The sequence below is a fragment of the Vombatus ursinus genome, unplaced genomic scaffold, assembly GCF_900497805.2.
Source record: "Vombatus ursinus unplaced genomic scaffold, bare-nosed wombat genome assembly UNPS02014812.1, whole genome shotgun sequence".
Classification (NCBI taxonomy): domain Eukaryota; kingdom Metazoa; phylum Chordata; class Mammalia; order Diprotodontia; family Vombatidae; genus Vombatus; species Vombatus ursinus.
Window position 1 is genome coordinate 106,462,742 of NW_020954590.1, and position 12,905 is coordinate 106,475,646.

The window sequence follows — 12,905 nt, forward strand, 5'->3', positions numbered from 1 at the left end:
GACTTAGAATTTAAACTCATAAATGAAAAATTAATTGAACTTCAAGAGGTGACAGTAATATGCTAATGGCAGAATATTTCAATGTCCTTTTCTTATTTTGGATCTATTGATCGGTTACACTGATTTTTTCCTTATCTTGTTTCTTTTTTGAATTTAAAAATATTGTTTGTTACATGGGATGGTTTTCTGGCAGAAGTAAGGGAGAGATTCTGGGGAAAATTATGGTGATGTAAAAATAAAAATATTAATAACAAACTTATTTAAATTAAACAAAATTCAAAAGGAATAGTTTCATCCAAATTAATTCATAAGCTCACTCCCTTTTTTTTGTTAAAGTTAACTTGCCAGGTAGAACAGGATGATACTATAAATATATGAGGAGAATGCTATAGACATGTTGTACCAAAATTTCTACAAAATATTTGAAAAAATTTCTCATGTTTATCTATCTATCTATCTATCTATCTATCATCTATCTATCTATCTATCTATCTAATACTATAGGTTCTACATCATAGCACATTTAGGTAGATTTGAAGATGGTTGAATGGCCAAACCCCCCAAAATTCCTCAATGAATTTGTACCAAATTAGAATAAAGTCATTATTCTAGTACCCCAGGGACTGCATTCTTGATTTCTTGTGGTCCAATATTTTTTAATCAGTGAATTTGGTGAAGTCACATAATCTTTGTTTATCACATTTAGCATATTACATGAGCTGGTTGAGATAGCTGAAACATTGAATGAATGTTTTAGAATTTAAAAAAATCTTGACAGTCTAGAAAGTTTTTTAAAATAAAATAAAATGAAACTTATCATGGATAAATATAAATATAAGTCAACAAACATGTATTAAGTAGCTCCTTTGTGACAGGTATTTTGCTAAGTGCATGAAATAGAAAGAAAGGCAAAAAATAATCCTTGTTCTCAAAGAGTTCATAAACTAATGGGGGAGAGCATGTAAACAATTATATATAGACAAAACACACATGTATATATGTATATGTACATATGTGTACATACATATATTTATTCATATATAGGATAAATTGGAGATAATTTTAGAAGGAAGACACTAACATTAAGGGAGACTGGGAAAGGCTTCTTGCAGAAAGTGAGATTTTAGCTGGGGTTTGAAGGAAATCAAGGAAAGTAGGAGGTAAATATGAGAATGGAGAACATTCCAGGTATGTGGGACTGCCAGCAAAAAATCAGTTTCAGAGATAAAGTCTTAACAATAAGTTAAATAAAATTCACAAATACAGGATGGGGAAGGTTTAACCAGATAGTAGTTAACATAAAAAAGATGTAGGAGTTTTAATGGACTGGAAAATCAATATGAATAAAAAATGGAACATGGCAGCCAATATAATGAGCATCTGAGGCTACATTGAGAGTAGTTATGTTCAGAATATGGAATGTAATGGTTTAATGATACTCTATTGATCACACCTGATGTATTGGATTCAGTTCAGGGAGCCCTGAAAAGATAAGCCAGAGTGTGTACCAAATAGAATGAACAAGGCAGTGAAAGGATTAAAGCATATGTGTATCATAGATGGCCCTTTCAAGTACCTGGGATGTTTAGTCTAGAGAAGAAAAGGCATGAGGGTAGGGGAAGCATGATGGTAGTCTTCAAGTGCAAAAGAGATAGGACATTTTTTTCTGCTTGAATCCAGAAGGCAGAACTAGGTGCAGGAACAGATTTAGACTTCATATATAGAACAAACTTCAAAAGAACTTGATCTATCCCAAAATGAAGTGGACTTCCTTAGGAGGAAGTGAGTCCTAACTTCCCTGGAGGCCTTCAAGTAGATGCCAAATAATCAACTGTCAGTAATATTGTAGATGGGATTCTCAATCAGGTTTTGATTGAACCAGCTGATCTTAGAGGTCTCTTCCAATTCGGAGTTTTTGTCATTCTATTTAATAGAACATACACAAAGATACACACACATATATGTGATATTAAATTTTATTAAATATAACATATGTCTACTTACATATAGTTATATGTAATTTTATTTAACTGTAAATCATTTTTGTAGAAAAAAGAAATAGGGGTTCCTTCTTTCTCTTGTATTCAATAGATTTGGAAAGATGACATATTATGAGGTTGGCCTTGAAAGCTGTATCCTGTGATTTTCAAATTTCTGCAGCAAAATTGCTCAATTTCTCTGGCCAATTTTATGACAAGGCATTTTTGGAGTAGTAGAAAAAAGTCAAATCTTTAGAAGTCTATTTTGCCAGGCTTGTGGCAAGTTTATTAAATCCCTAATGTACCATACCGGGGAAGATGATTTTTATTCTATCTCTTTTATCTTCCAACAACTGGCTCTGTCTCAGGCTTTTTGACAAAGCCAGTAGAGTTTGCACTGGGGGATGGGGTGGGGTGTGTGGGAGAAGGTGGAAGAAGCATTCTTGTATTTCTTCTTTCTATTTTAAGGCAATAATTGGGGGTAGGAGAGAGAAAGAAACATTTCTCACATTCCTTTCATGCTTTCAAATTGCTCACATTATAAACCTGATTAATAACACTTTATGAGCCTAATTAATGTGCCTTTATCTATATGAGCTTTTATCTTCATGAATCCACTCACTGCAGTAAGCCTTTATCATTGCAGCCAGCTATTTATTTAAAAATTACCAATAGATGTCATGATGACCTTTTGCTGCATGGACACAGCAAGGACTAAGGTTCCCTGATGTCTACAAAAGGACATTTAATTCTGTCTCTAAATGAATGCCTGGTAATAGGGAATAATTTTCATGGCTGGATATGTGCTCATCAGTTTATATTCTTCATTATAAACTGATAGTTTCCAGCACTAGAATGGAAGAGAGGGTGGAAGTAAATGATTTTCAGGGGAGGAGAAAACCGTTTTCTTTGCTTGCAATACTAGAAGTACTTAGATAACACTGAGAGTAGTGAAGAGTTTTCAGTGACCTAATAATAATCTTTGTTGTACATCAGTCTCTATCTGGCACACATTGTAGAAAATTTGAACATCTTATCATTCAATTAAAGGCAAAAAAACCCAACAGAAATTTGCAGATAGGAATCTGAAATTCTAGATATGTGTAAAGTGTTTCCAAATCTTAATGTCCTATGAAGATTTATTCCATTATTGTTGTTGTTGATGTTATTATTTTGTTTGCCAGCAAGTGAAAGCAAAAGTTAAAAGGTTAAAGTATTATAAGCAATCAATGCAGCACCAAGAACAAAATAAATAATTAGGTATTAATAAAAACTTTGTTATAGAGGTTTGAGAAGTAAGGAGTTACAGGTGAGACAGAGCCTCTGAAGGAGGATTTACAAAATTTCTGATTTTTTGAATGGTTACAAGAAGTCTAACACAATGTAAACCAAAGCTGAATCAAATGAGAAACAGAAAGTTAGTATAACATTAATATCATTAATTCTAGAACAGTTCTGTGTAGAGAAATGACTGAAATTATAATTCCTCTGAATATCTAGAAAATGGGAAGACTGGCAAAGGTCCATAATTCTTGGCTCAAACACTTCACAATGGGAACATGACTTCCTAGCAAGACACTTAATCAGTTTCCTCTTTGCTGTATGTAAGCCTTTTAAGCAGAAGACATCATGAACTTATTGCCAATGGATGAGAACACTAGTGACCCCTCAAAATATAGGTCAGTTACAGGTGAAAAATATATATATAAAGACCAATGAGAAAATGATATTTTAGCTGAGGAGCAAAAAAAAACCATGCAAAATGTCCCAGATATATAAAGAGCAATGAATTTTCTATTCTTTAATTGTTGAATAAGTTGAGTGACATATGCCAGGATTTAGAGGAATTGTTGAATAATAATTATGAATAAGCTGCCCCAAATTCCCTAACATATATACTGCCTTTGTGGATTATTACAGTTTTTGACTCACACTCATGACATCATGTAGAGCAGATGTATGAAATAGAATCAAGTATAGTGTGAACACTAGACTATTTGACTATCCACATGGAAAACTGTTTTCTATATTAAATATACCATCTCCACAATGATGTCAAGAATAATTCATGTAGAATGTGACATTTTTCAGGAAGATATTTTAAGCCCATTTTTGTTCTGTTTTGCCTCAAATCCATCACATTTTCCCTAAATAGAATGAACTATGGCTTCCAAATTAAAGAATAAATTGATCTGAAACATCTTATGAACCACTTGATGTGTATGTACGGCTGACATCACACTTTATGGCTCCACAGAGAAACAAATCAAATAGCTCATTCATCTCCAGGGATCTTTCTCCAATGGTTTTAAAATATCATTTGGACTCAGTATATTAAAAATTATAAGAATGTTAATGTATACCAAGGGCAGACAGAAACTACAGCCTTTGTGCTTGAATTCAGAGGTTACTTTGAATCAATGAGTGAAGGTGATTCATATAAATACTTTGGTTGGTCTTCACCAAGTAGTAGGTGACATGCACAAATACTTTGGCTGGTGTCTTCAATCAAGCATACAGATATCAAGAAGGCTATGATTGAATATGTTAATAAACTTGCAGTCATTCTCAAATGAAAGCTGAATTTAAAAAAAAAAATTAAAGCAATTAATACTAATGCAATGCCAGTCTTAATGCATACATTTAAAATGGGATAGTTGATTGCAACAGATTTGAAAATTAACCTAGCAAAAACCTGTATGATATTAACAATACATAGATTCATCTCCCTCAGGCAGCTATAGAAAGATTAAAACATTCTTGACTAAAAGGATGTAGAAGACTGATATTCTTGAAGCAATAATAAACAGGTCAAAACCCTACAGAAATACTTTCTGAATGAACAAAGATCACTTTACCAAACAATAGTATAGACTGATAACAAAATAATTGGCTGAATAAAAAACAAAATAATTTGGACAAGCCATTGTGTTTGTCAAATGTAATTGAAAATAATTTAACTCCCGATGGAGTCTATGAAATGGCGAAGATCCAAGAAAGCTTTCTATGCGTGATGTCCACATGTATATAGCCAACAGTAAGTTGAAAAAAGAAATATCAAAGAAAGAATTGAGTCAAGCGGTTTTGTTTGCGGAAAGGAGGGAGAATGATATTCATGACAATTATTCAGAACCAGGTCATTTCCACTAAATACTACAATGGAGGTATTAAAGGTAACCAAACAATGATCAATGCATATCATGCAAGGAAATGGGAGAATCTGTGCAAAATATCACTGCAGGTTGCAACATTTTAATACTTACTGAATACCTAGCAATACATGGCCTGATGACTAGAAGTGTACATTAGAAAACTGTTATCTTGTGGGGCAGCTAGGTGGCACAATGGATAGAGCACCGGCCCTGAAGTCAGGAGGACCTGAGTTCAAGTCTGGCCTCAGACCAAACACTTAACACTTCCTAGCTGTGTGACCCTGGACAAGTCACTTAACCCCAATTGCCTAAAAAAAAGGGGAAAAAAGAAAATTGTTATCTTTCATGGACTGACAAATGACAATTCACCATGTTACAAATAAAGATCTCAAATTCCTAGAGTATTTGGTCAATCAAGGGTGCAGGTGTCAGGCCATTATCACAGATCAGTGTTGCTCATAATTCCTAGAATATAACATTGATTCATGAAACAATTAATAATAATGAACAATTATTCTTATCTTTGAAGCCACATGAAACAAACAAACAAACAAAAACCTTTTGAAATATAAGACTGGGAACAAGATATTCTCCTGACTGCTACTGGAGTTGTTTTACAGATGCTTTTATTCAGCCTAAAGAGAATGAGCTTGCATCCTAATACTTTTGTCCAATTAAAAAAGTCATTTTTAATCTACTTTATTTACCAAGTATTTTATTACTTTATCTATCATTATTTAGTGGAAAGAATGCAAAATCTAGAGTCAGGGAACTTGGGATCAAATCCCATGTTTCCTACTTCCTAACTGCCTGAGCTTGGCTGAGTCACTTAACCTCAGTTTCCTAAAATGTGGGATTTGATCAAAAAGATACCTCTAGGTCAATTTTTTTTGATTCTGGAGCATATAATATTTAAAATATGTAGAGTGCTCTGAATTGCCCAGAAAGAAAGGTACAACATAAATGTAATTGTGATTAGAATTTCTCTAATGTACAATTATCAATGTCATAACAAAGCAAACAATTTTAAGAAGGTGTGAAAAACAATTACCAGCTTGTCTAATAAATTCTTAGTTTCCTCCCACCACCTTTCCATTTTTTTTGTGGTTGTTTGTTTTATCAAGGACTCTGAGAAATCCCATCTACCTTCATGGATTGAATTTTCTGTAGAACTTACAAATCACTCCCCAAGTGCACTGTTTTGATTCCGTGTTCTGTATAAGACATCTTAGATTGGATTTCCCAGCACTAACTCACGTTCAAAATGGTGCAAATGGAGCTATCATTCCTTACCTCCTAACTTTCTATGTATGTTTATCCTTCATTATGTATGCCCAAGTGGTTACTAAATTATTCTTTTATTTTTGGATCATATTTCCCGTAACTTCCACAGGTGAAGCAATAGTAATTTCTTATTTGGAAGTGGCTTATGACCACCCACTCCCCCATCTGTCTCCACAAATAGAACTCTACCTCTTTTAAACCTTGAAGAAAACTCATCTTGTAGCAGCTTGGATTTATGTGAGAAAAGTCACGATACTCTTCATAACCTTTCATCTAGTGATCCTACAACTGGGTATATACAACAAGGAAATCAAAGGCCTGAAGAAAGGTCCCTTTGAAACTAAAATACTCACAGAAGCACTTGTGGTTAAAAAAAGGGAAACAATGAGGATGCTTATGAATTGTGGAATGACTGAACAAATTGTTTCTTGTGAAAGTGCTTCATAAGGAAGTGGAAGAGATGTGGAATAGATTATTGTCACTGACTTCTTCTCAAATCTAGGAAAATTAAAAAAAAAACATTTCTCTCAGGAAGATAATTTAGTCTCTGAAGAATTATCTTCAGGATTTCTTCTCCTCAGCATATCTCCTCAGTTTAAAAGTTAAACTCAATTTTCAAATTGTCTCTTCCATCTTTCTTCGAAGATGTCAGTTAATTCAGTCTTTCAGGATGTTTGAAAGTAAGAGAAGTTAGAGTAAGAGGGCCTGACTCTAGGCTTCAAATTCTTACTTTGTCATTACCTTTGTGAACTTGGTACATGATCTCTCTGGGTCTCTTTCTTACTTGTCAAATGAGGAAATTGAGTCAGAAGGCCTCTAAAGTTTCTTCAGCTCTCAATTTAGGATCTTGTGATATATGAATCCAGTGAACAGAAATCTATCATTTATAGGTTCAAGTACATTTGTTGTTGTGGTTGTTGTTTCTACATCTTGTATGTATATATATTTCAATTTATATCTACTTCAGTTTCACCTTTCTTCTTTTTCCCACTTTTCCTGGTGGCTTGGTGAATTACCTCTTATATTATCGTGCTCCTTCTATTCAGAGACATTTACTCAGAAAAATCTCCATTTTATTCTTTTTCTCCTAATTCTGCCCTGGGGTGCTCTGGGAAGTACTTTTCACTGTCACTTTCCTTCTTCAGTACTACAAACACTAATAAAACTTTTTTCTCATAAAACTTGTCAAATTTCTACATATATAGAGACATCCTACACATTGTGAGGCCCACATGCTGTGAAGTCTGTAGCCCAATATATAGCATTGGGCTGTTTTTGTGTGATTTACTGAAGGTAGAATAGACATCTCTAGCTTCATCTTCCCCCACCCTTCTTCAAGGGAGACGCATTTCTGCCTGAAAGAGCAGCAAGGGGTTGGAGCCAGAATCCTTCTGTTCTTCTCAGAAAGAAAGAAAGAGGGGTGGGTACTAGGCTAGGATATGTGCACATACACAAACACACATATCCCAGTTCCATGATGACCTCTTGCTCCCTTTCCCAGTTCCAACACACACACACACACACATACACACAATCAAATAAATCCATTTATTCACATTGAAATCAAACAGACATAAGAGGAGGTACACTTAAGAAATTAGAATCTTGGCAATTCAGAATGAAGGAAATCTCCCATTGGGAGCAAGGTAACTCAACTCAACCAAGACAGAATTTATCTCACTCAGGGGAAACTACCCAGTCTCTGGAGTGGTAAGCTGGGGATAAGGACATGATGATGATTCCCAGTTTCTCTCATGTCATCTCAGAGTCTTTTCCTTCAGCAACCTGATGTGGGGCTGACTATTTTTATCTTCCTTCTCAAGGTTGGAAGCCCAAAGTGCCCAAATTTACCTGAAGCTTGAAGAGTCCCAAAGAATACTAAAGAAAGATAGAGCTCTCCTGCTCTTGCCAATTCTGTTCTGTACACCCTCTCATAGGACAGGGCATTGATTTCCACCAATGAGGAGAAAGTCTTATACCAATTGGCTTTGGGACAGGGGTTACATGTAAACCTTTCATCAGACTCAAGTATACTTTAAGGGCTTTTCTCATATCTCTTGACTCAAAGCCTCTATCCAAGAAATCTGGAAAACTGTATACGTGGTGCCCCTTTATCCATCCCTGCAATCCCACCCAATATAATGAAATATTGTCCTCATTTGCAATCATACAGTTTACAATATTATAGATGGAAAAGAATTATTAAGAAAAAGAAAGAAACTAAACAAAATTGAGACTCTTTATTGGGTAGAAGGGATTGAGGGAATAAACATTTATCTAGTGCCTACTATGTGCCAAGTACTGTGTAAGGTAGGTGCTATTATTATCCCCATTTTATAGTTGAGGAATTTAAGATAAAAAGAAATAAAGTGACTTGCTTGGTGTCACACAACTAGTAAATGTAGGAGGCCGAATTTGAAGTCAGTTCTTCCTAACTCTAGGCCCAGTACTCTATCCACTAAGCTATAAGCAACCATCTCTTTCTGAGTTACATATAAACTACAGAATCACCTATGGTTCCAAATATGGATTATCCTATGGCAGAAACCACACTTATCCCACCCCTCTAAGTCCTGTTTCCACCACTGGTTTCTGCTTGGTGAAGGGTAAACTGTGCTGACGTTTGTCTTTCACTCTAACTGCTTGTGATAATAATAATAATAGGTACCATTTGCATAAGGCAGTAATGTTTGCAAAGTGCTCTAACCTAGGTTATATCATTTAATAAAAAGGCAAGTTTTTATGGTTCTAACAATGCCATCTCTTCCTATATAAGATAAGCACTAAAACCTCCTGCATCAGGAAGTCTTCTTGCAAGATGCTGTTCTCTCCTGCCAAATCCTTTCTCTTTCCTCTCTCATTTGTCTCCCCAAACCAATGGTCTGAACTCTTGCCAAACACGCATTTAGGCAAACATGATTCATTCTCTTCAGTCACTTAAATGGCAGAGGGAGGGATAAAGGGGAAAACCCCCCAAATTCTCTATTTTAAGAACAGCTTACACAGATAAATCATCAATGATTGATATCAAAGCAACATTTTATTTTAGAGAGCTTAACTTCTACATGTAAAGGGACTGGTGATGGCATCTATTATACTGGATCTCCAGTTTAAGAGCAAAACACTGTTATTATGTGTCATTTTGTAGGGCACAGGAGCATCTTTGATTATCTAGAACTTGACAATAGAAGGCTTTTATTAAAACAAGATTCTTTCTGTGTATTGATTTGGACTTATTGATGTGTGCTTTTAATTTTATCAAGTTGTTTCATCCATAAGTGTTTTTTTTCCTCTATAATTAGAGGGCAGAAACTGGGCTGACTAGAGGGCAGACACTCGGCTGTGTAGTTCTTTGTTATCCACCTCTCCCCATTATCTGACTTGCTTTCTGTCCCAGCTCTTTTTTCTTCTCTATTGCTTTACAATCTCAAACTCAAAAAAGGAAAAAGTCTAGTGAAGAAACAAGTGGAAATACTCTTTTCTAGCTTCTAAAGGCTACTCAAACTTTAATGTTTGGGAAGAGATGACCCACTAATGTTGACAAAAGGCTAATTAAATACAAAAATATGTATTAATAGTTAAGATTCCTTGATGTATAAAGCTGTAGTAGAAAACAAATTCTTTGTTTTTCTCTAAATATTTAGCTTTGACAATGTCATTCTTCTCTCATCAGAGAAAGAGAGTTCTGCAATGAAAAGATAGAAAATAGCAATATTTTAATAACACACAGTAAATCACAACTAGTTTTTTTTATTAAAAACTGTAAAACTAACCCAAAGGCAAAAATCCTTGTTGATAATGATGATTTAATAGACCAGAGAGATATTGGCAACTTGTAAACATGAAAAAAAAAAGGTAAAAATAGATCAAGAAATAAATCACAACAGAGATTAAATAGCTATATGAAGAGAAAAGTGAGAAAATTTGGCATGCCATTGAACATTTATATTAAATAAAATAATATTAAATTTTGTGAAGAGGCTTTTAAAATATAGCAGTAATCAGTGCATTCATTCAGTAACAGACAAAAATAAGCCTAAAGCAAGATCAGTGTATTAGAAGTGAAAGTTACAGCAGAAGGGTTTGTCATATGTTACTGACTTTGTGCAAACAAAGCTTCAAAATAATTAGTTGTGATGGAGTAATGTTTTTCTAAATAAGTTTACTGTGATTTTAATAATATTATTAAAATCTTCTGTAATGAGGAATTGCTAAACATTTTAAAAAAACTATTGATAGACATTCTGAAATACATTCTAGTGAAAGTCTTTAAAATTTAATAGATACCCATGGCAGGGATAGTTCTGCAGGAATTCTCCCAAGGTCTCTTTTATCTCTGTAATTCTAAACTCCCACTAGTCAAATCTGAATTTTAATAAAACCCATTTGTCATTAATGTTAGATTTCGGCTCTCTGATCTGAGCAAGAAACTCTGGAAAAAATGATGACAGCTCTGGATTTTTGAACAGCACTGTGGGGCTCCTGGAGAACATTAGGATTAGGAAGACAATTCCGGGTGATGAAATGAAAGAAAAAGTCTTTTGTCCCCCTGAAAATTATAGGAGTGTGGAAAAGAGGTCAGCCTGAACCTTAAGTCATATTTCTAATCACATGCACCATTTACCCTATAGACTTGGCCCTTTTGCTAACTTTAGAAAATGAGATGAAAGGTTTCTGTTATGAGACTATTTACAATTTGGCACTTCTCCCTCCCCACTGAGACTTTCAATTAATTGTTTTTCAACTTTTCCTAATGGATAGGATCCACTCCAGTGAAATAGAGGGTGCTACCTTGCATAGTAGACTCCCTAGATCCCACATGGCTCTCCCCAGTTTGCTACTAAATAAATCTAATGGTCTGAGAAGCAATGAAGGCCTAATGCTGTTTATTATTTATCACTTTCATCTAAAGGTGCTCCTGCAGCATTTGTGGCAACCTTAGTAGAAAGCTGCCATATTCCTTGCTGTTGTTCAGGTATTTGATCTTATATGACTCTTCATGACCCCATGGACTATACTGTCCTTGGGGTTTTCTTGGCTAAGATGCTGCAGTGGCTTGCCATTTCCTTCTCTAGTGGTTTAAGGCAAACAGAAGTTAAGTGACTTCCTCAGGGTCACACAGTTAAGTATCTGAGGCGAGATTTTAGTTCAGGTCTTCCAGACTTCAGACCCAGCACTCTATCTACTGAACCATTTAGCTGCCTCCACCATATTTCTTAGGACACAACTATATGTTAAAGTTTTACTAAGGACACAACTAAGGACAAAATGCTGTTTGCATTTTGTTTCCTTTGCTTTATGTGCATAGAGAATGCTCCAGGCTTGAAATATGAATAATGTATTTCTTTATACAGAAAGGACAATAGTGATAGTCTTCATTTTTCTTTTCTTTCATTTTTTTTGGTAGAATTTCTTCCTCTTCCTGCACAGCTGTATATAATAATATGAATCATTATCTTTTACTTAACTTGCTTTTATTTGTGTCATCATAGCATTTTATATTTACATAACCTCTTTAGAAGTACTGCATTTATCTCAATGGATCTTTGTAAAAATTTTTGCAGAAGGCCAACTGATGATCTCTTTCAAATATCTGTTATCCCTCCCTTTCAATCCTTCTCTCTCATACCATTCTCTACATGTTTGCTTTTTCCTGGCTTCTGTCTTAGCTCCACTGTAGCTAGGCAAAATTGCATACATTTCAATTCAATTCAATTCAACAAATAGCTCCATGTACCCTTCTTCCCTTCCAGAATGCTTTCTTCCTTTTTTGTCTAGTAATCTACTTCTTTTGTTTCTTGTAAAGTGCTAGAAGACCTGCTATTTATGAAGCTTTTATAAGATGATAGAATCACAAATATAAATTTGGAAGGTACCTTAGAGGTCATCTAGTCTAATTTCTTAATTTTATAGGTGAAGAAACTTAGGCCCAGAGAGATGAAGCAATTTGTCCTACATCACACAATGAATAAGTGGAAAAGCCAGAATTTTAGCCCAAGTCTTCTAATTCTGAAACCAATATTCTTTCCACTGCATCACTCTATATGACTATTGGCTTCTCTTATCTTTACTCTAAATGATTTCATCCAGTGTGTGTCATTTTATTTGGGTATACACATCATTCTTTCATACTTTCTCACCTACAGCTCATTTCTCCAACCTTTGCAATCTATCTTCCAAGACATTTGTTGAAAGGAATTGTTCTCTATGAGGTTACCATTGATATCTCAACAGCTATATCCAAAAGTATGTTTCATTTTTTTTCACTTCTGTGAAGTATTTGCTATTGTTGACCAAGACTTCTGTTAACTTTCTTCTCTCTGGGTTTTTGTGACAGTGATCTCACTTTTTTCTCCTATTGTCTGACTGCTCGTTCTCAAGTTTCTTTGTTTGATCCATGACACTCCCTCCACATTTTGGTGAATGGGAGGTCTCCATTGTGACTTCTCTTCTCTTCTCTTCTCTTCTCTTCTCTTCTCTTCTCTTCTCT